This window comes from Podarcis erhardii, assembly GCF_964252035.2.
Source record: "Podarcis erhardii genome assembly, chromosome: 1".
Taxonomy (NCBI): domain Eukaryota; kingdom Metazoa; phylum Chordata; class Lepidosauria; order Squamata; family Lacertidae; genus Podarcis; species Podarcis erhardii.
Genome location: NC_138497.1, coordinates 71786888 through 71810357, shown reverse-complemented (window position 1 = coordinate 71810357; position 23470 = coordinate 71786888). Strand labels below are relative to the sequence as shown.

General features: G+C 41.5%; 2 protein-coding genes across 4 annotated transcripts in view; one reads left to right on the top strand and one right to left on the bottom strand.

The window, feature by feature from the left end:
• The window catches only part of INSC (INSC spindle orientation adaptor protein), a 132579-nt gene extending 113041 nt beyond the window's left edge, over positions 1–19538 (bottom strand). The window contains exons 1-2 of one of the 3 annotated variants that reach the window (XM_081841282.1): positions 19437–19489; positions 16102–16152 (exon numbers count right to left, since the gene is read on the bottom strand). The gene's annotated coding sequence lies outside the window, so the exon portion shown is untranslated. Of the gene's footprint in view, positions 1–16101; positions 16281–19436 lie in introns of those variants that run through there. The other 2 variants (XM_081841283.1, XM_081841281.1) reach the window with 2 other exon arrangements.
• PSMA1 (proteasome 20S subunit alpha 1) overlaps positions 1–23470 on the top strand; it is a 395619-nt gene that overhangs the window by 225454 nt on the left and 146695 nt on the right. The window lies entirely within an intron of this gene.

Sequence of the window (23470 nt, the reverse complement as noted above, 5' to 3'; positions counted from 1 at the left end):
AAAAACCAAGCAAATCTCACATCATAGCTGGATATTTACTCTGAGAGCTGAACTAACTTGGGCACACAGAAATAACTCCAAAGCTCACATTTATACCTGCTATAGCTAAAATATCTCCTTTTTCTCAGTCTGACAGCTTACAATATGATATGGTTAATACTAGTTCTCAATACAATGGGAGGCTGGGAGCAAGGTATTGAGAGTGAGCAGCCAAATTGCAAAGGATGGATGTTGGGAATATGATAGCACTTCTAAGTGTGTGTCTGCATGTGCAAATGAGCACACACAAAACCACCAATAACTGACCTATTGGTATACCATGAACACTGAAACATTATTGGGGGGGGGGGGAATAAGAACTATTGTAGCATCCACATATGATGGACAACATTATGCCATTGTTGAAGCATTGGATCCCAGCCTAAAAGCAATTTAAAAGCTTGGTTATGCCCAGTGGGATGTTTGTCCTTTATTCTTTGAAAGGCATACATGCCATATAACAAACAACTTCTGAAACTTCCCTCTGTTTCAAAACCAACCAGCTGTGCGGCTTAAATTGGAGGGTTGTGGGGTTTAGGACCCCTGACCATAAGGTCCAGTTGTGACCGACTCTGGGGTTGTGGCACTCATCTCGCTTTACTGGCCAAGGGAGCCGGCGTACAGCTTCTGGGTCATGTGGCCAGCATGACTAAGCCGCTTTGGCAAAACCAGAGCAGTGCAAGGAAACGCCATTTCCGTTGTGGGGTTTACTGTTTGGGAAAAACATACACCTAATATAATACTTCTGTGATTCTTTAAATCCAAGACATAATAAGTTTCCAATTAACTAAAAACTTTTTCAACGCAAGTGCATATTTACATAACGCATTTGTGGGAAATGAGATGCTTTATCTTCCCAACAGGACAAACTATTGAGAAGATATTCCTACTGAGAAGATACAGCACATTATCTAACACATAGAGGCGGGATCATTAGCTGCTCAAAGTCAACATCTCTCCACCCATTTGACATGCATCAAATGAGTATCTGGTCCCTTATTATGTAATGGCCAAGTTATCATAAATGTGCAAGCATAAGTAGAATCTGTATGACTTACTATATCAGTAACACAAGGTTAATTAAGAGACGCACATGCAGGCAGTAAAAATTGAATCTAATCTAAAAATAGCTGAGCTATTGACATGAAATCACTTTAAATCATCCATTTAAAAAGAGCCTGCTGTGCAAATGCAAAACATGCCTGTATCAGAAAACAGCCAGAAATGCCCCCGATCAAGGCCCAGACTGAACACATAGTTCAAGGAAGAAACCAGATGGATGAATCCAAGCAATTATTCTGCTTATTGAAAGTGGACATGGGATCAGCCAGGGTCAGTCAGGATCAAAAGCTGGAATATTAAGTTAGAGCAGAAGAACTCAGGGGTCAAGGATCAAAGATCTAGCGCAGAGCAGCTGAGAACAATATACCCAGATGGCATACATGAATTTGCGATACAGCATCCTCGATCCGTTTAGTCCAATGCAACAATGCAACAGAACAATCAAAACTAAAGAAAAAAAAATCAATTCAACAAAGGCAATGGAGACTGCCCCTAACATTGGACTCAAATAAAGCATGGGTGTCTATAAAGGCCATTGAAAGTAGTTCTCTTTATGTGGACCTATGCCACTCAGATGTTTGATGCAACAAGTGGATTCCAAGGGTCTCTAAGATGATTTGGAGAAAGATCCTACAGACCTGCAGGTTTTGAGGAGAACCGGGGAACAAGACCTCCAACAAGGGATTGAAGACTTAGAGTGGAACAAAGTTTGGGGCTGTTAATGGGTTAATGTTGCTCTCCACTCATGGACAGGAAATGATGTTAAAAACTATATTGTTGGCATTCTGCTCTAGTGAAATTGTCTTGCACCTAAATGAGCCTGTCTCTGGTTCTGCCAGCATTGCAGAGCATGCCACAAAGCATTTTAGCACTTTTGATGGAAATGTCCTTGTGTGGTAAGCTCCTGGTAGGAAGTATTATCAGAAATTAACACTATACTGTGTAACTAAACAAGCCGTTTTGCTTAATCCCACCCCGACTTTGCTAAATATCTGAAATGAACCCAACAGAAATCTTAAAAAGTAATGAGTTCCTTAGTGTCCTTTGGAAGGCACCAAGACTTGTAATCATGCATTTTGGAAAAAAATCTTTGAAGGGGCAATGATAAAGACGTGGCACAATAAACTCTGATTTCTTGCCATTTCTGAAAACACAACACATGAGCTTCAGCTAGCTAGCAGGCAAACCAAATAAGACCCATTCTATGGTGAATGTATAGGTTTTGCTATGTATGTAAACCACAAAAACACAGGAAGAACAGCCCTGACAAAACATTTGAAACTTGTGAAACACTTGAAAGTCCCCTCCTCCCCTTTTCTCCCACTTGTGCATCTTTCATACTAAAGAAACCACTTAAATGAAGCAATTGTCTTAAATGTACAGCGTACTATTATTCTGCCATTGTAATTTGAGTTATGTTGAGATTTATAGGCATGTCTACCATCCTCTGTTGTTTTAAAAATAAAATAAAAGTTAGCTCCATATATTTGATTACACAAGCTCTAACCTCTTTTGCCCATGTTGTAACTGCTGGTTTCGAAACACCAATATAAATGTAACCTGATCCAAGACTCAAAAATCTATTTTATCAATGTTTTTTAAGCCATCTATATTTCAAGAAATTCATTGCAAAATTTAAGTTGGAATCTTACTGCTAAAGTTAATGTATAGTCTCTACTTTGGCCTAAAAATCTTTCAGAATACCACAAAAAAAAAACCTTTGCCTCCAGTTACTGAGAATGGAAGAGAGTTGTTGTTTGTCAAACTTATTCTTGACTTTAAGGCATATAGCCATGAGTGTTTGAGAATCTGGAACTAGCAGTAATGTTATTACCAACAGAATGACTGAAAGACAAATACTATGTCAGCTGTTGTGAGCCTGCATAAGGTTAAGCAAACTGATGACTCTGAGGGATTGAGAATGACAACTTATTAGCAAAGCTGTACTTTATAATCAAGTGGAAGAGAAAATTACTTCTAAGCACATATCATACACATAGCAGGTTGGTGGGGAGGGCTTGTTGCTAAACCATATTTAACAAAAGAGGCAACATGGCATTAAAATCAGCCTTCCCCCTCCTCCTAATTAAATGGACCAAGCCTACATCAAAGCTCAGGAAATCCTCTTGTGCCCTTCCTTGCACAACTACCTAGTAGAGTAGGCCAGCTGTATCTTAACTAACCGGTTTCTCCTGCCACAACTTCCCTCCCCAGGGATCACAGCACCAATACTCCCACAGCGTGAACCCAAGCGACCAAGGAATACGAGAGATTTCAAGAATCGGTGAGATTGGCAAACACACACTTCAGACCCCAGGAACCAAATTAAGGCATTTTATTAAGAATACAAGGAAGAAGGCAAATGAACAGAGCAGGTTAAGAATAAAAAGAGCTTTCTGGGCCAAGTCTATCAGCTCTTAAGCTATTTACTTACAACAAAGCATTTAAAAATAAAGCTGCAAGGATGGTCAGTTGTAGGTTATCTGCTGGTCAGAAAAGGATGAAAGGAACCTGAGGGTGGGTGGGACAGGTATAAAGGCTGCATACAGCAGCTCATTTTTAAGGGCTCCCTTTCCCACGTTGATTTGAGTGACACCAAGCTCCTTTGGACCAATCAAAGTCCAGAACTTGTTTGGCAGGTAAAGGAGATTGACACCTTTTGGGAGTGGGTTGATGCTAGATGCTTAGTGGAAAACATCACTGGGAGTTTTCCAGATTGCACCTTTCCTGTGGTTTGTGGCTTCAGGCACTGACTGAGTACCCGTCAGTCTCATTCAACGAAAATGGAAAGCAAGAAAACCTTCTTTTTTATTAACAAGCCTTACAGTGCACGTTGAAATACACATCCACACATAACATGACTAGAAAAAAATCAACGTCCATTTTTCTGTCAACTCTTATTAAATCTTATTGGCTTAAAATCCCCATGTTTCACAGAGTCATCATCTTCCCCAGGTAGCTTCTCACAAAGATTGATGTGACTTTTGTACATTCCTTTCTAAATCTCTCAGCAAAAGGCACAGGGATTTGCAAACCCCTGGACATTTTATATGACATCTATGCTTTGTTCCAGATCTTCCACATCTAAATCCATCTGTAAATATCCCAAGTTCTCTGCCGTACAGAAACCTCTAGAAAAATAGCATGTCAAAAGCCAAAGGATGGCAAAACATCTTACTTTGTATGCTAAGCACCTTATGCAGATTGCTTGCCGTTTAAGAAATTAAAGAGCAAAATCGTGACCTAATGAAAAGGAAGAGATTATTCTTCAAATGCTTTCAGGTGCCACCATTTTTGCAATTTTATGCTTTGCAAGTTCCCTGAAGTCACGCTGTGGGTGGAGAGGGCAGTCGTGAAACAGAACACGACACAATCATGCATCTTGTCAATATTGTGCAAAAGAAGAGTTACCACAAATAAGCCCAAATTCTGTATACGTGTGTGCTGTTAAATTGGAGCAAGGGAAACGGAGATGTTTCTCTCTAAAAATGAGACTCCAATATTCTGGCAAACTCAAATTATCTTCAGAAGAAATAAGTCCAAAGTTGACTTGAAGACTAAGGGTACTTCCACACAGCAGTTTACTGTGGACTCAGTGCAGCACATGCTTGGAAGGTTTGTGCCATATCCACATAATGGGATTAACACGTCTCTCTGCTGTGAGAGGACTGCTGAAGTTGTATTGTGTTGGGGCAGGAGCCATAGGCGTCAACAATCATCTCTGTTGTTTTACAGTGGCGGAGCAAGCTGATCAGGAGCCTGGGTCGGTGCGCGTGCCCTGCGCCCAGGGGTGGGGCCAGTCAGGGCAGGACACTCCACGGGGCCTCCCAGGAGTCTGCCTGCCTCCTCCCACTCAGCCGCTTACAGCTGAGGGGGAGGCAGTGGGCAGACCGTTTGGGGCAGCGCAGAGCCTGCAGGCACCCAAGCTACAGCGTCACTCCCAGGAGAGGCACGTGGCTTGGGCGTGCTGCAGGCCCACGGTGAGTGCCGCTCAGCATTTTGTCACCCTGCCTCTGTGGTGATACCCGGGGCAGAACACCCCACCACCCCCCTTCCTCTGCCCCTGCTTTGACAAATACCAGCCTTAGCCCAGAAACAACTGTCTTTCACATGTGCTTTCATGGGAGATCTTTTAAGATCAAAACCTAAACTAGGATAGACTAAACTGGTAGCGGATCCAGACTTCTTTGTTCTTTGTAATTCAGAACTGAAACATAGCTGCCCTTTGAAATTCTCACTCCTCCAAATTTTGCAACGCTGTCGTCCAGCCAAGTGATGTGCAGCAAAATGCATATACTGAATGTGCATAAAAATTTATAAAGTAGTGAAAATAGCAATCAAAATGCATAATATATGGGGAAATTGCTTTACAAAGATGTGTATATTAAGAGATTTACATACAAAAATGCGGAATTTACATTACTATTGGTTTTTTAACAAATAAAATTGCAAACAGCTGTGGAAATGTGGAGAACTGAGGGTAATATTGGAAAAATGAGTGACTGAAATTGACCTGCTTTTCCACCGGAAGACGTTCAGAACTTGACAGACAAAACCCGGGGGCTGCAGGCGCAATCCCAGATTCCTCCCTCACACGACTGGCATCACGGAAGCATAACACATGAACAAGGCTAATGAGAATCTGAGTTCTACTTAGAGAATCTCTACTTATGGGAATGGAGAGAGGAAAAGAGAACAAAAAAATGTACCAATTACCCAGGTGGATGTATGTCTAGTGAGGAAGAGCACAGACAAAGCCCCCTTCAGCACTTGCCTTTTAACAGAATTTTCATCTAGGCTGCAGATGTCACAGTTCCTCATTTGCATTGTTAAGAACGCGAGGTGGTTTATTTATTTTTTTATTTTAGAGCCCTGAACTTTAATCTTTTCAAAAAAAATAATAAAAAAAAATATATCGTATTAGGTTTGAATGGAAGAGCAGGATATCTTATTCTCACTTATTTCAATGCATCTTTAGTCCCAGATAATTGAAGAGTGGATCTGAGGTGGAAAATAGTTTTGCAGCGTTTAAAACAAGAAAGTGTTGTGTCCTCATAGAACCCCTTTCATCTATGTGATTACATAAACAGATGCTCAAATCCACAAAGATGCAGAACAATTTATTTATATAGTGTCAATTGCTTCATCCCCCTGCCAGTGCCACTGCCGCCGCCACGAATATAGATTAAAGAAATCCGGTGTTTCTATTTTCAAATGCAATTGGCTGGAGTCTACCTTTGCTAAATAGGACATCAATGCATGGGCTAATATTTACATTATTTTAACTCTGTAGGCTGTTACTTTGCCACACAGTTTATGAACCTGGCTTTTAACAAGAGATGTGTGGAGAAAGGAAAATAATCCAGAGGCATCTGATTGGCCACTGTGAGAACAGAATGCTGGACTTGATGGGCCAAAGCTCTTATGATTAGAAGAAATGAATTCTAGAAGCATACTTGCTAGTCAGGGAGCAAGTACTGGCAGCTGATGCTTCTCCTGGATGACCTAGGAACATAGGAAGTGGTCATAGGACAGAGTCAGACCATTTGTACAGTACTATGCACTTACTGATGTTGGTTCTTTGAGGTTTCATAGTGGGCTCTTCCCCAGCCTTATCTGGAGATGTCAGTAATTGTACCTAGGACATTTTCACATGCAAAGCTTGCACTCTACAACTCCCACCATATTGCCATACCAATCACTTCCTCCACATAATGGATACCTGGCTCTTTAGTTAGACTTACACATCTTACAAACATAGACATCAATTATATGTTTCATTTTGCTAGAACAAGTATGATACTTAAACATTGAATGCTAGAATTGGTAAAATATATAAACTTTGAATTTATTTCACCAGTGTTTCTATTACATTTAATGTTTCCGAATATCTTGAAAGAAATTGCTTTGATGCTACAGTTATCAATGCAAAAGAGATCTATTGCATAGTGTATTTAGGAAATGAATAAACTACCTTGCAGAGACTCGCATGCCTATTATGAATTGAGCCACTTTTTCATTTAATGTGTTCCAGAATCCATCAGAACTAGCATTCTGCTGACTCCTTTTGCCTGAAGTTAATCATCATAAGAAGAATTGCATCTAGATACAGTTAATTGTCAAATCAACATAATATAATCAAATCAAATTTACTAAAGCATTCCAAAGATATGTTGACTTCCCAAGCAGCCAAGGTTAGATTGGATTCTTCTAGTTAAAAACTAAATTTAACCTTAATCCAGAACAGATTTAACCAAAGGGCTTAATTGTTGAAGAAAGGGTACAGAAAATTAATCCATAATTTTATATTGCATTCCTTATTTTTTCTCCAGATCACAGTATCTACTTTTTTTGTATCCAGGATGGTCAACATGCATCCCATGGGCTCTTTTCAAGAGCAGCCACAGCTCAATGGTAGAGCAAATAATTTGTATACAGAAGGTGGACCATTGTCCAACTCAATACAAGGCGGCTTTCCATTTCCTAGCTGCAAAGAATCAGCTGACTCTGTTCATAGATGTAATGAAGTCCCACTGATGTGCAAGACTATATTCATACTATCTCTACCATATCTCCCTAATCTAGCCTATTTGCATGGTTTGGTAGCTTATTGACAAATTCAGAAGGTTGTGTTTTATTATATTCCCATTAAATCCTTAATCAAATTTTCACAAATTTTATTTTAAATCCTGTACCAAATCAGAGAGGGTGGGTGGAAGACTACACCTACACACACACACCCTTCGTGTTTTAAATCATATGCAATTGTTTCTCAGAAGCACCTATGTCTCTGATTATTAAGGTATAAGGAAAGTATTGACAAGAAATGGTCTTGGTACATCCTGCCTTTTTGGCCATTTATTTTAGCATATATCACTTTGCCCCTCCTGTGCTGAAACTGACACCCTGTTTATACCATGAAAGAGCTTCCTTTTATACTTTATAATCCTGAAAAAGAACGTTTAACTAAGTGAAACCAGTGAAATGTAGTCAGATGTATGAAGCACATTAAAAAATAAGAAATAAACAGAAACCCAAACAGAAACCACTAATGTCTGCCGGCACTGTTGCCAGTTAAAAAAATGCATTCAATAGCAGTACTGAGCCCCAAACTAACAAAGAGAAGAACCGAGACGTAAATGAACAAACAGTCTGGAGTTACATGTTCTTGCATTGTTCATAACAGGCTATGGACTTGAATTCACAGCAAGCTTCTTATGTGCTGCAGTCCAGGTCTTATAGCTCTAAGAATTTCACAGCCTGCAACAGGCATTTCAAGTGGACCATGCAGTGTTCATCTGATCACATTTCAGTGCAAACAGCTAAATAAAGAATGAGAAGTCTTATATAAGTCAGTGTTCACTGAAGACACTTACGTCCATAGCTTTGAATCCATTTTATCTGCTCTCAGTCGCATCAAAGCAAAAAATACTTTTCTATTGTCCTCATTCTTCTAGGGGGAAAAAAACATTTTCTATTTGCCAATTTAACAGATGAAACATTTATTTTCCAGTTGGTGTAAAGTAACAGCAAGCTTATTAGACCCGATACTGATCCTCCCTGGAGAGTTCCAGTGAGCCAGTCACAAAAGGTGCAGGTCAGAGAAACGAAGGAATTAAAAGACGGCAGGCAGGAAAGAGAGAGAAAGTGGTTAAACCAAGCCACACACGCTTATCCTTTTGTTTGATGGGCTTGTAAAGGGAAAATATCAGTGGTTCTTATTGATTCCTTTCCCAGTTTTTAGCTGTTTTGTACAAATTTATTATGTGCTCATCTGAAGGCACACATTGCAAACCACATAAGCTTTTGCAAGTTTACATCTTGTGGTTTTGCCCCTTCCTAATTTTTGAAAGTGGTTTATAAGAAGAAATAAGGGGTATGTGTTGTTATCTTTTGTTGAAACAAGGGTTAAACATCTTTTTTGCCATTTTTCTTTCATTCTTTCCTATTCACACAGTTTGGAGACCTTCACAGACTGCTTGGGTTTTCATCACCCTGAATACTATTATATCCCCTGCAAACTTGGGCACCCCACTCCTGATTCCAATTCATTTATGAACAGCTCTTTGGAAGACCTCACTGCTTATCATCTAGCAACTATGCCATGACGGGCATATTTATAAAATTTAGGCTACAATCCTTTATCCATGACAGTAAGCTTCATATCTAAGTAGACATGTAAGAACATAAGACTACAAGGTGAGCATGCTGGATCTAGCCCAGCATCTTCTTCTCACAGTGACCAACCAGATGCCTGTAAGCTGGGCATGAACCCAACAGCTCTCTGCCTACCTGCAAGTCCCGGAAACTGGGATTCAGAGGTTTGATGCCTCTGATGATGGAGATAGAAAATAGCCATTGTGGCTAGTATCTACTGAATTTGTTGAATCCTTTTTTAAAGTCAACCCAAGTTGGTGGCTCTCACTGTCTCCAGTGGGAGCAAGCTTTAAAGGTAAAGGTAAAGGGACCCCTGACCATTAGGTTCAGTCGTGGCCGACTCTGGGATTGCGGCGCTCATCTCGCTTTATGGGCTGAGGGAGCCAGCTGACAGCTTCCGGGTCATGTGGCCAGCATGACTAAGCCACTTCTGGCGAACCAGAGCAGCACACGGAAACGCCGTTTACCTTCCCGCCGGAGCGGTACCTATTTATCTACTTGCACTTTGACATGCTTTCGAACTGCTAGGTTGGCAGGAGCAGAGACCGAGCAATGGGAGCTCACCCCGTTGCGGGGACTCGAACCACCAACCTTCTGATCGGCAAGTCCTAGGCTCTGTTGTTTAACCCACAGCACCACCCACGTCCCTATGGGGACAAGCTTTAGGTTTTATTAAATTATTTTGTTACTAACATCCTTTCAGTGGTCAAGCCCAGGATACGGTACATGTTGTTCCCAGGTGGTCACTCATCGAGGCACTAACTAGATTGTGCTATTACAGTAGAACTTCCTCCCAGGTAAGCATGGCTGGGAACGGCTCACCTTTCTATCCTCTGGCACAGCAGATCAATAATCTGCTTGCTTTCTAGTCTGTCGCAGTGTGTCTGTGCCACAGTAATTTGAGGGGAGAAGTGAAAGGGTCAACCAGAAGGGAAGGGTCAGGTCAAAAAAGACAGCCGATGAAGGATGCTTGCTTCTTGTGGAATCTAGAGCAAAGGTCACTCAAAGCAGGCAAGCTGTAATTCACAAGCAAGTAGCTTGCTGCTGACACCAAATTGTTCAGGGTCATTAGAACAAAAAAGGAACTGTAAAAGCATCACTCCAAACTAGGTGAATGGGCTGTGAAATGGCAAAGGCAATTCAGGGCTGATCCACACTTCCTTTCGCCCTGCCACTTTCCCCTGGGAAAACCCAACGGTTTAGCACTGAATTGGAACAAACAGCAACTGGGTTTTCTGCAGATTGCCATTTGTTCTGATTTAGTGCCAAAGAGCAGATTTTCCAGGAGAAAGCAGCAGGACAAAGGCAAAACCACTCAGACCCATGCCTAGAAAGTGTGGGGCAGCATGCTCTTTTGTTGTTTAGGGAATTTAAGTGTTGCATTATCTCTACCCACAGTGTACACACCACTTACCATTCTTTATTGCTGTAGATTATCTTACATAATACTATACATTTTGAGTAAAAATTTGCCTTTAAAAGTAAGTCATTCCAAAAAAATAAAACGCTTCATAGTTTTTTCACTTCATTCCACAGATTCTTGATTTTTCTCTTATTATTTTTTTATTCCTTGGGGAGAAATGGAGAGAACTTTCCCCCACAAGCCTTCCCAGGTCCCACCTCCCTAGGCTTTCATATGTCTTCTTACCTTCAGTTCACATCAATATTCATATCTGACCTGAGGCTTCTATGTGGTGGAGAACTGGCACTCTCCAATCCAATGTACCAATGTACCCTGCAAGTGAAAACATATGACCGGGGCAGAGCCAGCCCAAGACATTTTGACATCTGAGGTGAACTACAAAATGATGCCTCCCTCCCTGCCAGAGAAGAAGGGGTGAATGAAGATCTACATTGGGGGGGGGTGTAAATATCTACATTGGGATCGGCCACCCCTGAGGTTTCTGCCGCGTGAGGTGATGACCTCACTTTGCCTCATAGGTGGGCCAGCCATGACTGGCGACCTTCAGACAAGTGTCTGATAATGTGGAGGCCTGTTCATGTGATCTCTCTCTGAAAGAGAGGGAAGGAATTGCTAATGGGTCCTTTGTGGAACTAACTATTCTGTGAAGACTAGCTCATACGTCATTATATCAAGGTCCGGGAACCTGTGGCCCTTCAGATGTTGCTGGACCCCAACTGCCATCAGCCCAGACCACTAGCACTGCTAGTTCCCCATCCCTGCATTGCATCACCACTGTTCCATTACCACACAAATTCCCTAAATATCATATGAACAAGAGCTCTGTAAAGACATGGTCTTCACTTAGGGCAGACAGCAAGTCAAGCTCTCAGTGACTTTTCTCATTTATGTATCACTCTTTGTTTCTTTCCATAATTATAAGGAATGGAGGAACAGTTTTCCTGAACAGAGGACAGGCTGTATCAATCAATGCCCATGGCTTGTTATTGTACAGGTTGCCATATGTTGCCATGGAAACATACAATGGAATGTTTTCAGCTCAAATCTCAATTTCACTTTTGTTACCAACAACAAAACTCTCCACACAATTCAACACCAAAGACTCCATTAGGATTTTTTTGTTTACTGCCGTATTTAGATTTTATACCACGATTCATTTCTATTCTTTTGTAACCTATTCTCTAGGCACTCCAAAACAATACAGTGATTATTTCTCATTTAAATTTGAGCTTTCTAGTAACAAATTAAATTAGGCACTCATGATAGATGCACACTAAAGTCATGATGGTTTCTAGGTCATGACAAGTATACGAGGATCGGAGTTGTTAATTTCAGCATCTGGATTTTATACTGAAGTAGATGTGTTAGTACCACTCACTCTTAAGTGAATAACAAAAAGGTGTTGAATGGAGTTCATTGCCTGCTAAATGTGCATTGGATTCTTGCACAATGCAAAGGCAGAATGCATCAGTCCTGGGAATGAAAAGGTTTAAAGCAGCTGGCCCTCCAGGTGTTGCTGTCCTACAACTCCCATTGTTCCTGGTCACTGGGCATGTTGACTGGGGCTGATGGGAGCTGAAGTCCACTGGTATCGAAGGCAAAACCAGGTGAGTAGAAGACAGCAAAGGAGGTGTGTGTATACAAGTCACATTGGATAAGACTTGTTTTCTTGAAGAGGAGGAGCACTTATAGGATTAAGGGCCAATGTCAAGGGAGTCCCAGTGCATGCACAATAAGCATGGGCAAATCTGTTGGTTGTGGTTTGTCTCTGCTTCTCATTTTCCCAATCAATTATTTTTCTCCACATTTCCACATCAGCTGGCGATTATTATTTTTTTAAGCTAGTCCTCATGAAAAGTCATCAGCATTTCAGTGCAAATTTCTCCTGCTATTTATAGTCTCCTGCAATTTTGCCTATACACTTTTTCGCGGAGCAATTCTGCCTAATATCACACATGGAGTTATAGTAGATCATGGAGGAGAAGGCTAGCAGTGACTATGAGCCATGATGGCTATGCTCTGCCTCCACAATTACAGACAGTAATGCTTTGAATACCAGTTGCTGAAAACCACAGAGGTGTGTGCTTTTGTGCTTGGATCATGCTTTTGGGTTTCCCGGAGTCATCTGGTTGGCCACTGTGAAAACAGCATGCTGGATTAGATGGGACATCAGCCTGATTCAGCAAGCTCTTCTTATGTTCTTACATATTTGTATGCTCTTTTTGTTAATATACATTTCATCCATGTTTCTAGTTTCAGGTAGGTAGCTATGTTGGTCTGACGCAGTCAAAATATATATATAAAAAAATAAAATTTTAAAAATTGTTGGTCTCTAAGGTGCTACTGGACATTTTTTTATTTTTCTATATATTTCAATTTTATCCATGTGTATAGATTTTTGTACACATTACCTAGCTGGAGAAATGTTCTGCAGAATTTGTGCAAATTGTGAAGGGTCTGTCTTATAATTCACACATAGGTTTGAGAAGTGTGGATTATGTAGTTTCTTGTTAAAACACAAACAAGATTGAACTCTCCTCCCCACCCCACCCCACACACATTCCTAATTCACATAGGTAAAAAAGGTAAGGTAGGTAAAGGACCCCTAGAAGGTTCAATCAAAGGCAACTATGAGGTGCGGCACTCATCTCACTGAGAGACACATTTACAACTTATTCATACTGAGAAGTTATGCTATGTATAACTTACTTAAAGAAATTGTAATAAGGAAGAGATAGAGGTTTTCGAAAGTATGGTAGTGCTTACCGATGGTCCCTAGGCAAACCAAGTAAAATCACTGGCCCTGATCACATGCAACACTCAGTCAAACCATTACAGTGGTACCTCAGGTTAAGTACTTAATTCGTTCCGGAGGTCTGTACTTAACCTGAAACTGTTCTTAACCTGAAGCACCACTTTAGCTAATGGGGCCTCCTGCTGTTGCTGCGCCGCCACAGCCCGATTCGGATTTCTGTTCTCATCCTGAAGCAAAGTTCTTAACCTGACGCACTATTTCTGGGTTAGAGGAGTCTTTAAGCTGAAGCGTATGTAACCTGAGGTACCACTGTACTTAACATGAATTCCCAGACATGCAGCTTCCCAGCAAGAAGATCGTGGCTGTTTTGCACCTTCTCCAATCCACTGCTGCCACATTGCTGTGAGATAAAGCCATGGTTTGGCATTACATTTGATCCTGGAGCAAGATAAACCATGAGTTCATACATAAACCATGACTTGGATCACAGCCACGTGAAGTTGTAGCAGGAACAGAGGTGGTAAAAGAAGCCACGATCTCTCCAGTGACCTGAGCATTTGTTTCCTTGCCCTAGTGTTATATCCAAACTTGGTCTAGCTAACTTTTTATCTGGTAAGAATTCCTCAAAGGAATGGTAGTTATATATGGCCCACATGTAGATTCAAAGGGCTCCTCATGCCACTCTTGGCATCTGGTTTGCTGCTAAACTTGGCTAAGGAATAAAGAACTGGAAAGATATAGCACCGCTGTAGATATTACAAAGAGAGCGCCACAAAAATTTATAGATGTGGGTGTTTTGTGTTATTTGTAATAACTTTTCTACGCAACCATGTCTCATTTTCACACATAGCCATTCAACCATCTTTAACACACACACAAACTGCTCATCCCTCCCGGTCACAAACTACTGGAGCCTATTGCGCGATAGGTGCTCCTCATGCATGTACACTTTTTTGCAGCATCAACACCATGTTGTCAGCATCTAAATGCCAGTCTCCCCCACTGTCCCATTCCACAGAAAATCCAATAAGCAAAAAACACACCACCTGTTACAAATGACCCATTTGCAATACCTGAATGACCCATCAATATTAGTAAGGATTATTAGGCCTATTAATAGCAGTAAGACATAGTATTAAAGTATTAACAGTACAAAAAACACCCTGGCACACACACTCTTCACAAATATACACACCCCATACACACACGGCTTGTTTACTTCTTTAAGACGACAGAGAAAGGGGAGGGCCCCCTGAAAACTACCAGGGGTGAGAGGGAAGCATGTTTGGGAGCCAGACATTTTGCCACATGAGAAGAACGGCATTCTTCTACTCAAGCAACCAAACTGGAACTTGGCTTTTTCTTCAGTACTAGCAACAACACAGTGTCCTCTGAGGACATTAGGATAACTTAAGGAGTGCAGAGCAGGCTATGTGGCAGACGTACATCTTTTCCTCAGCATCTCAATTACTGCCCGCTCCCCTGGCAAGTTTCTGGTGGTAGATGCAGCTGCTTCACTCTGTCCTTTTCCTTTGCTCCCTTTAGGCCAGCTGTGGGGAACCTGTGAGTTTCCAGCGGTTGCTGGACTACAACTCCCATCACTCCTGATCCTTGGTCAGGCTGGCTGGGGCTGCTGGAAGTTGAAGTCCAATAACATCTGGAGAGTCACAGGTAACTCATCCCTGCTCTGGGCCATAGTCACCATTCTGCAATTGCAACTTCAAAGCAGAGACACAATCTTGATTCCTATTAATGCGTATAGGACTGAACTCATTACCCTTTTTCTCTTTCAGACGAATAATCAGTACTACTCTTCTGATTCATTCAAGGAATCCCCTGCTTGTTTAAATCATAAAACGCCAGCAGCTTCTGGAATATGGCATATATACAACTTCAAAAAACTTTCCCCCTCAACAATGGAATGTGGTTGTTTTCTTTCCAGTAACATTACACCGAAATAAATGAAGAAGCAACCATATATGAAAACATCAGTACTGTATAGATAAATCGCCTACAAAAGTTTTAAGAAACCTCATGACCATATATACAAAGATAGACAGGACATAATGCTCAACAGCATTTGGAAAAGATTGTAAGAATTAACTAAACCTATTCGGTAAAATGAAGCAAATTTACCAGAAGGATTGATATCCTGGTGGGCATTAATGCAGTCTCACAGGCACATTAGAAGACTGTGAATGTTGATGCATCACTGTAATATTCTTTTGTTTTCATTTTTCATTCTATAACTCACCAGTGAATATCTTTTTTTCTTTTTTTCTTTTTTTGCTTTGTTATCTTCATTTACCAACTAGTTTTGTAATTCTTCTTATGCATACAATTTCTGGCTAAAACGCAGGCAGATGCAGAAAGTAAACGGAATCACTGTAAAGTAGAAGACTCCAGAGAATGCACATTCAAAACTTTTTCATAACTATTTTCCATGCTTCTTTCTGCTGCTTGCTTGCATATAAAGCAGAGTTATCATTGAAATGATCTAAAGAACAATTGAGAGGTCTGTTTTTATGACAACTGTTAGAGAGTGAACAATTTTAGTGCCAAGATCACTAGTGGTATTTGATATTCTATCCAGCTGCATATAAAATAACAACTTTAAGGAACTAAGATAGTCACTCCACTCAAAACCAAAGAAGTAAATACTCACTCGTTCATATGACGATGTGCTCCAAGAATATGGGGAAGTCAAGAAGAAAATCTGACCGAATGATGATAAGTCACAGAAAGTTAGACAAAAGGAACAGTCAACATCAGAGGCTAACCAGTATAAATCCTCTCTTCCTTCCCTTGCTTGTATACTCTTAAAAACTAAATGCAGTGCATTGAAGAAGGGAAACCCACTTTTCAGCAAAGACTACAGCCTTCTGTCAGTCAAACACTGCATAGTTTCAACTAGGCATCTATCCAAAAAGACATGGAATTATTCTATTTTTGTCTCCCATTGCAGTAGAAACATTTTTACAGATTTGTGGCAAGGGCTTGAAGTTTTATGGTGGTCAGCTGGAGGAGGAGAAGCATAATTAAAGGCCCTGGTGAGGTTAAACTAGCCCAGAGAAAAGGAGCTGAGCACATTCAAAGAGCAAGATAAACATAGATGCCTTTTTTCCCAGGGGCCTGTAATGGAGGAAGCATCACACACAAATAAAAATGCCAGATGCACTATACAGGAAAAATCTGTAAATGCAGTTTAATCACAAAAATGTTTAAAAACTGTCAAGATTCTTTTTTCCCCTGAAATGAAATTTTGGACTTTTTATATTTAAAAAAATACATAGCACAAATACATTTACCATCTGGAGAATGTCACAGGTGTTTCCTTCAAAAGCAAATCTTATTTTGCTCAGTCACTTACGATAACTAAAGCACATCTTTTGGCACTATACCCACCTTCTAAGGAGTTTCACTGAACACAATGGGACTTATTTCTGAGTAGATATGTATAGGTTTGCACCGTCAATAGTCTTCTCCAAATGTATCGTTATGTGAACAAGCAACATGCTGTCACATCCTGCGGAAAAGTTCCCAGTTCACTCTTCCCTTGCTTCTGCTCTTGACTACTGCTCATGGTTTGCTGGGAGAGCATGTCTACATGTCACACGCAGTCAGCCTCCAGGTGCTTTCTTCCTCAGCACAGCGGCAGCAGGATTGGCAGAGGAGTTAATTCCTAGAACCATCGAGTCGGAAAGGGACCTGATGATCATCTAGTCCAACCCCCTACAGTGCAGGAATATGCAGCTGTCCCATATGGGGATCAAACCTGCAACCTTGGCATTCTCAGCACCATGCTCCAACCAACTGAGCCATCCAACTGGGAGCTTTTGAAAGCAGTGTATAGATGTTGCCGGACTCCAATTCCCATCAGACCCAACCGGCATGACCAATGGTCAGTGATGGCAGGAGTTGAAGTCCAACAACATCGGCAAGACCACAGGTTCCCCATCCCTTCCTTAAAGCATGGAAGCAGGCCCTTAGGCACTTAGAAGGCAAGAAACCAGGTCACGAGCAAAGCAGGGTAACCTATCATCTAAGTTTCTCTGTTTTTCCAGGGATGGTTCCCATTTTAATAAATAATAATAATAATATTTATTATTTATACCCCGCCCATCTGGCTGGGTTTCCCCAGCCACTCTGGGCGGTTTCCAACAGAATATGAAAATACAATAGTCTATTAAACATTAAAAGCTTCCCTAAAAAGGGCTGCCTTCTGATCGCTATCCTAAACCCCCCCCCCCAAAAAAAAACACCTTTTGTTTCTATTTGGTCTTTTAAACTAGTCTCTTTTATTCTCGTTCCTCTCTGGAGTCTACTTGGTCTGCTTGGCTGCTTTTCTGCTAGGGGACGTTGCTTGCATTGTTACTCCTTAGTGCTATTCTACCTCCCTGCTGGAATAGGCCAATGGCCCATCGAGTCCAGCCCCCTGTTCCCACAGGAGCCTACCAGATAACTATGGGAAGCCTGCAAGCAAGACCTGAGTGCAACAGCATTCTCCATACTTGTGAGTATCAGCAACTAGTATTCAGAGGCTGACTACCTCTGACAGTGTAGACAAAATATAGCCATTGTGGCTAGTCTTGAAAAAAGGTAAAGGTAAAGGACCCCTGACAGTTAAGTCCAGTCGCAAACAACTCTGGGGTTACGCCACTCATCTCGCTTTACTGGCCAAGGGAGCCGACGTTTGTCCTCAGACAGTTTTTCCGGGTCATGTGGTCAGCATGACTAAGCTGCTTCTTGATAAACCAGAGCAGCACACGGAAACACCATTTACCTTCCTGCCAGAAGCACTTTGACGTGCTTTCAAACTGCTAGGTTGGCAGGAGAAGGAACCAAGCAATAGGAGCTCACCCCGTCGTGGGGATTCGAACTGCCGACCTTTCTATTGGCAAGCCCAAGGCTCAGTGGTTTTACACCACAGCGCCACCCACGTCCCTGGCTCGCCTTATCGCCCATTAATTTGTACAATCCATCCAAGTTATTCCAGTTTCTTCATGGACAAAATCAGGCCAGTTCTAAGTTCAGCCTAAGTGAGCAGGGAAATGTTTAAGCATCTGCAAAAACAAATGTACATACCATATTTACTCCATATTCAGTAAATACTTGGGTTATGCCACCAGGCAACCCAAAGCAAGCCATATGCAGCCACTGCTTCCACTGTTCCTTCATACTCCTCCGATATATATAGTTTAGCCCCCATTAATATCCTCTCATTGCACACCATTTGAGAAGTCTGAAAAGGCAGCCTTGGGATATGATCACAATTTGCACTGCATGTATCTCACTAGACTAGCGGCACTGAAGAGAACATTGTCCTTTGAAAAGAATTGTCAGCAAGAGAGATCATATCTTTTTCAGACAGCAGAGTTTTCCCTCCCCAATACTTTCCCCCCTCTTTATTTCTCAGCTCAGATCTTTGCATATCTTTCTTGATGCCCAAGAAAACAGCATAATGGGAAACCCACACAGGAAATATCCCAAAAATATGCATGCGAGGAAGCCACGAGAAACTAAGATGCACACTCAACTCTCTGCGCTGGAAAGGTGTTTCTTTATCTGCAACAAGATTTATTTTCAATTGGATTCAAAACTATGTTTGATTTTGCTGCTTTTGAAAGAAGTAAATGATCCCACATGTGGAAATTCTATGCTTCCAACATGAAATGCAGACGGGGCACACCCAATGTTGTTCTTTCCCCCTAAAAGCAAGAAAAACCTACGCTTAAGAAAAGTGAACGGTATATATAATTAAGCAAGCCAATATGAATGCATCAAACAGCATTTTCTTTTCTTAGCTTAGTAATTGTCCCTTAAAAACTAAACTATCTCTCTACAGGATGTTAGTCTGGTAAATTACAGGTTTTGGCTGAAGTCTCTCTATTTCTCAGAGAACAGAAGGATTCGTTGCAAGATCCCAGCAAAGACAGAGTAGACTACACAGCTGACCCTGCTGCTTAAAGTTTCATCTTTTGAAAAACTCTATATACTTACAGTTTCTCACTTTCTTAGATTTCTGAAGAACAAACTGCTCAGTTAGATTTTCTCTAAACTAGCCTGGAGGAATAAATGACCACTGCAATCCCTTTTGTAACCACTTGGATCTATTCTTTGTCTCCTCTTTCTCCTCCCCTCACGTGGCTTTCCTGCAAACTTCTGCTCTTTCCTGGATGGGATCATTTACTAGAAGTTGATTTAAAGAAACAGTCACCCTAGGCAGAAAGCAAAGGACATCTTCTTCCATCTACCCCTGCATGCTCAGATTCATTAAAAGAGAATTGGCAGAAAGGCCTTAAGGATCAAGGCAAACAATAAGAGTGAGTGAGTGAGTGAGTGAGTGAGTGAGTGAGGAGTACATGGAAGAAGAACAGGTGTCCTGACTTGAATTAAACTGATTTCAAAGAAGTCTTTTCTAGAAGCTGGAAACAGGGACTGGACCTGCGAAAGAAAGAAAGAAAGAAAGAAAGAAAGAAAGAAAGAAAGAAAGAAAGAAAGATCTGTGCAACAACAGATTGATTCTTGATCTCTTTTTCACAGAACTATTCCCTGAAGGGATCCTACAGACAGAATGGGAAATTTCACAAGGAGGAGAGCCTACATAGTGGCCTACTTTGCTGCCTCCATTGCATCCTTATTTTGCCGTCCAGCAGAACTTTTCTGGGCAATGCAGGGATTTTTTCCGTCTGGCCGGAAGGAGGGGCAGAACCTATAGTATCTTGCTGTGACTCCACTGTTACAGCTGTTGAATCTCAAAGGGTGTCCAGAACACTGTCTAGTCTTGTTATGTTGGATGAGTTTCCGTTGGTAAGGCTTGAGGACCTAGGTGTTCCCTAACAACCTCTTTTCCTATCCTGGGCTGCAGCTCCTTCCCTGCATCATTCATTCTATTATCATCAGGTTAAGCACTGTTTCCCTTTTGGGAGAAAATAAAGGCAAAGTAGGTGTTGAAGTAGCTCCACCATCTCTCTTTTTTTTTTTTTTTAAATAATTTTTATTCAATTTTCAATTTTAAAGACAAAACAAACTTACATAAAAAAAAATCAAAACAAAAGTAAAACAAACACAAAACAAAACAAAACACAACCAAATTTTCATCTCCTTCTTTCAATGACTTCCCCGCACTCCCCTGCCCACCTTCCATTTTCACTACATAGCTCAGCAAATTATTTATTAGGTCTCTTAAAAATTATTCAATTCTTTCCTTCCAATTTATCTTTTCCCCCTTTTTAACTTATCATAATTTTACATGTTCCCTTTCCCATATTGGATCTATTCTCCAAGGTCGGCGTAATTTCTCTCCCACAAATTCATCCTTTTTTTTTAATATTAAATCTAAAATCATAGTATTTCAGTTCCAAATCCCAGGTTTTTACCACCCCAAATTCCCCTCCCCCCTGCCCCCGCTTTGCCCCTACCCAAATAGATAAACAACAGTTTTAGCCTGGATTTCTGACATCCGAGGCCTTCAGGCCCCAGTTAGCCTCTCTCCGCCGATTTTGTTTATAGTCCTCTTTGTTGGTCTTCCCTTCTCCATGAAGTTCTGTCGGCAGCTCCTCATATTTTCTTTCTTCCAAATCAAACAAAGACAGTTTTTGACCAAAGACAACAAATCTCCCAAAGTCCAGCCCCAGAAAGAAGTCCCCATTGAACTTGTTCATTCTTTGTTGATTCAATATTCTGATTATTCCAGGGGCTTCTCTCTTCCTCTGGCCCTGCAGATCTGCAATCCCATAGTCATCCTCCTTGTTTCTTTGATTCCCAAAAGTTACAGGTTTCTGTTTGCATTCTTGTTGAACTCTTTCTTTTTCTCCTTCCCCCCATAGGGTTATCTCTCCTTCTGCAGCTGCAAATTTTTTTTCCACTTGTTTAGTTCCATTGACAGAGTCGTTAAGTTTAAGACTGAAGGTCATCAACTGTTCAGTCATAATTGTGTTCTGTTTTTGCAAGGTTCCCACCAGACAAAACATTTTTTGTATCTCTGCCAGTAATTTTCCTTCAGCAGCCATTGCAATGTCATCAGTTCCCTCCAGAGGGATCTCCATCATGAATCTCACCCAACAGTCAGTTACTTTGTTGTTAAGAATTATTTTGTTTCCAATCAGTTCAATCAATTCAGTTTCAATGTAGCATTTAATCCAGAAAAGCAGTTATAACACAGTTCCACGTTTCGGCTAGTCGTTTGACAGCTCTTTTTGACAGCTGTCAAACTCCTTATTCTGTTTCTCGGGCTCCCACACTGGGCGCTACCCGGGTCTGGGGGGGTCAACTTAAAAAGCAAAACCCCCGGAATTCCTCTTTCTTCCACTCCTGCTCAAATTACTTCTTAATTCAGTTTGTGAAAGTTCTCCGTTTAAGCACCAAAGTCTTTCCGACCTGGTGCTATCTCTTTGCTTTAAATCTTTTGGTGGGGAGGGGGAGTGCGGACTTCCTTTTTAACACGTCCCCCCGATCATACTCGAATTCGTAAATAAGAAACTTTTAGTGCCGAAATTTCCTTTTACTCACGGGTTACATTTTCAGTCCAAATTTTAAGAAGAAAGACAGCGCTCTCCGGTCATGGCTCGCGGCTTCGCTCCGCCAAGGCAGCGATCGACTCTCAGCACCACGCCACTCTCCGGTCCACTCCGTAGCCTTTAAAAAGGCTCTTCGCGGGTCAGGGAGGGCGCTTAAGGTGCCCACCGAGTCACCATGTCCGCAGGCTTCCGCGCCTGCGGTTTCTAAGGGTCCCCGTGTCGCCGGCACGGCAAGACCCGTCCTTAGCGGAGCCGACTCCCTCCGGAGCTCAGAGGGAGTCCGCCATTACCCGTTCGCGCTATCCCGGAAGTCGTAGCTCCACCATCTCTCTGTCACTCAATAGCATGTCTACACCTTCTCCACACAGGAGACCTTGTCCTTCCTCTTGCTTTGAACATAGCCAAAGAACCTTTTATTATTATTTGTAACCTCTCTTGCAAGCCTCAGCTCATTCTGAGCTGGCCTTCTCCCTGCAAGTAGTGGCTGCTCATTTATACTCTCCCATTGTGATTTGCCCTTTCTTCCATTTCTTATACATGCCCCTTTTAAATTAGAAAGCTCCTTATGCAGCCACCTCAGTTTCTTTAGATGCCTCCCACTTTTCTTCTTTTCTGGAATTGTTTGCCTTTGTGCCTTCAATATCTCTCCTTTGAGAAACTCCCATCCATCATGAAAGCCCTTCTCTTTGAGTATTTCTGGCCATGGGATCTCACCCAGTAGTTTGTTTCACTTCTCCCACACCCAAAAACTACACTGACTGCTCTATGGTTTCAAGTGCAACAGCTGGGGGGTGGGGGAATGGAAGTAGCTATAACACGAATGAGCTTTCTTTCAGGCTCTTTCCTTTGACTTGTAAAAAGGAGGCATTGTTACTGGTGATCATGCTCATATTTATTTGTCTGAGATACTGATAATGCCTCCAAGGGCTTCTCATAAGTCTAGACATGTGTCTCAGTATGAATGTTGTGCAGAATATTAAGGTTCCGGGGTCCATCCATCTGCTCAAAGATATAATGAACTCTTCACTCAGCAAACCCTGTAATTATTCTCAGGATAGCTCTGAGGGCACCAGGCATGTATCATGAAGAAAAGGTTTCATTATCTCCTTAGCTTGTGAATAGGATCATTTTACGAGCATCCTCTGGGGAACGATTTCTTATATTGTTCATAGCCCCTTGGGGCAATTCATTTAAAAAAAAAAAATTCTCTAGGATTGCAAGCTGACCAAGGCTTGGCCTGCTCCAGTGACTTTTCAGCATTATCTATCAGCATTATCTAAGCTGATCTATTGATCTATGTGTAAAGATCAAGCTGTTGTCAAAGGCACAGCAGCAGAGGTCTATAAAAAAACAAGTTGCCAACCTAACCTTTTTACAAACCCTATAAAGCAGAACTGCTAATGACAGCCTCCCTCTCTGAGCAGATGCACAAGAGGTGTTCCAACTGCTGCTACTACCTCTGCTGAGCCTTGGCAGAACAGGCTGAACTATATATATATTGTTTTAAAATAAAGT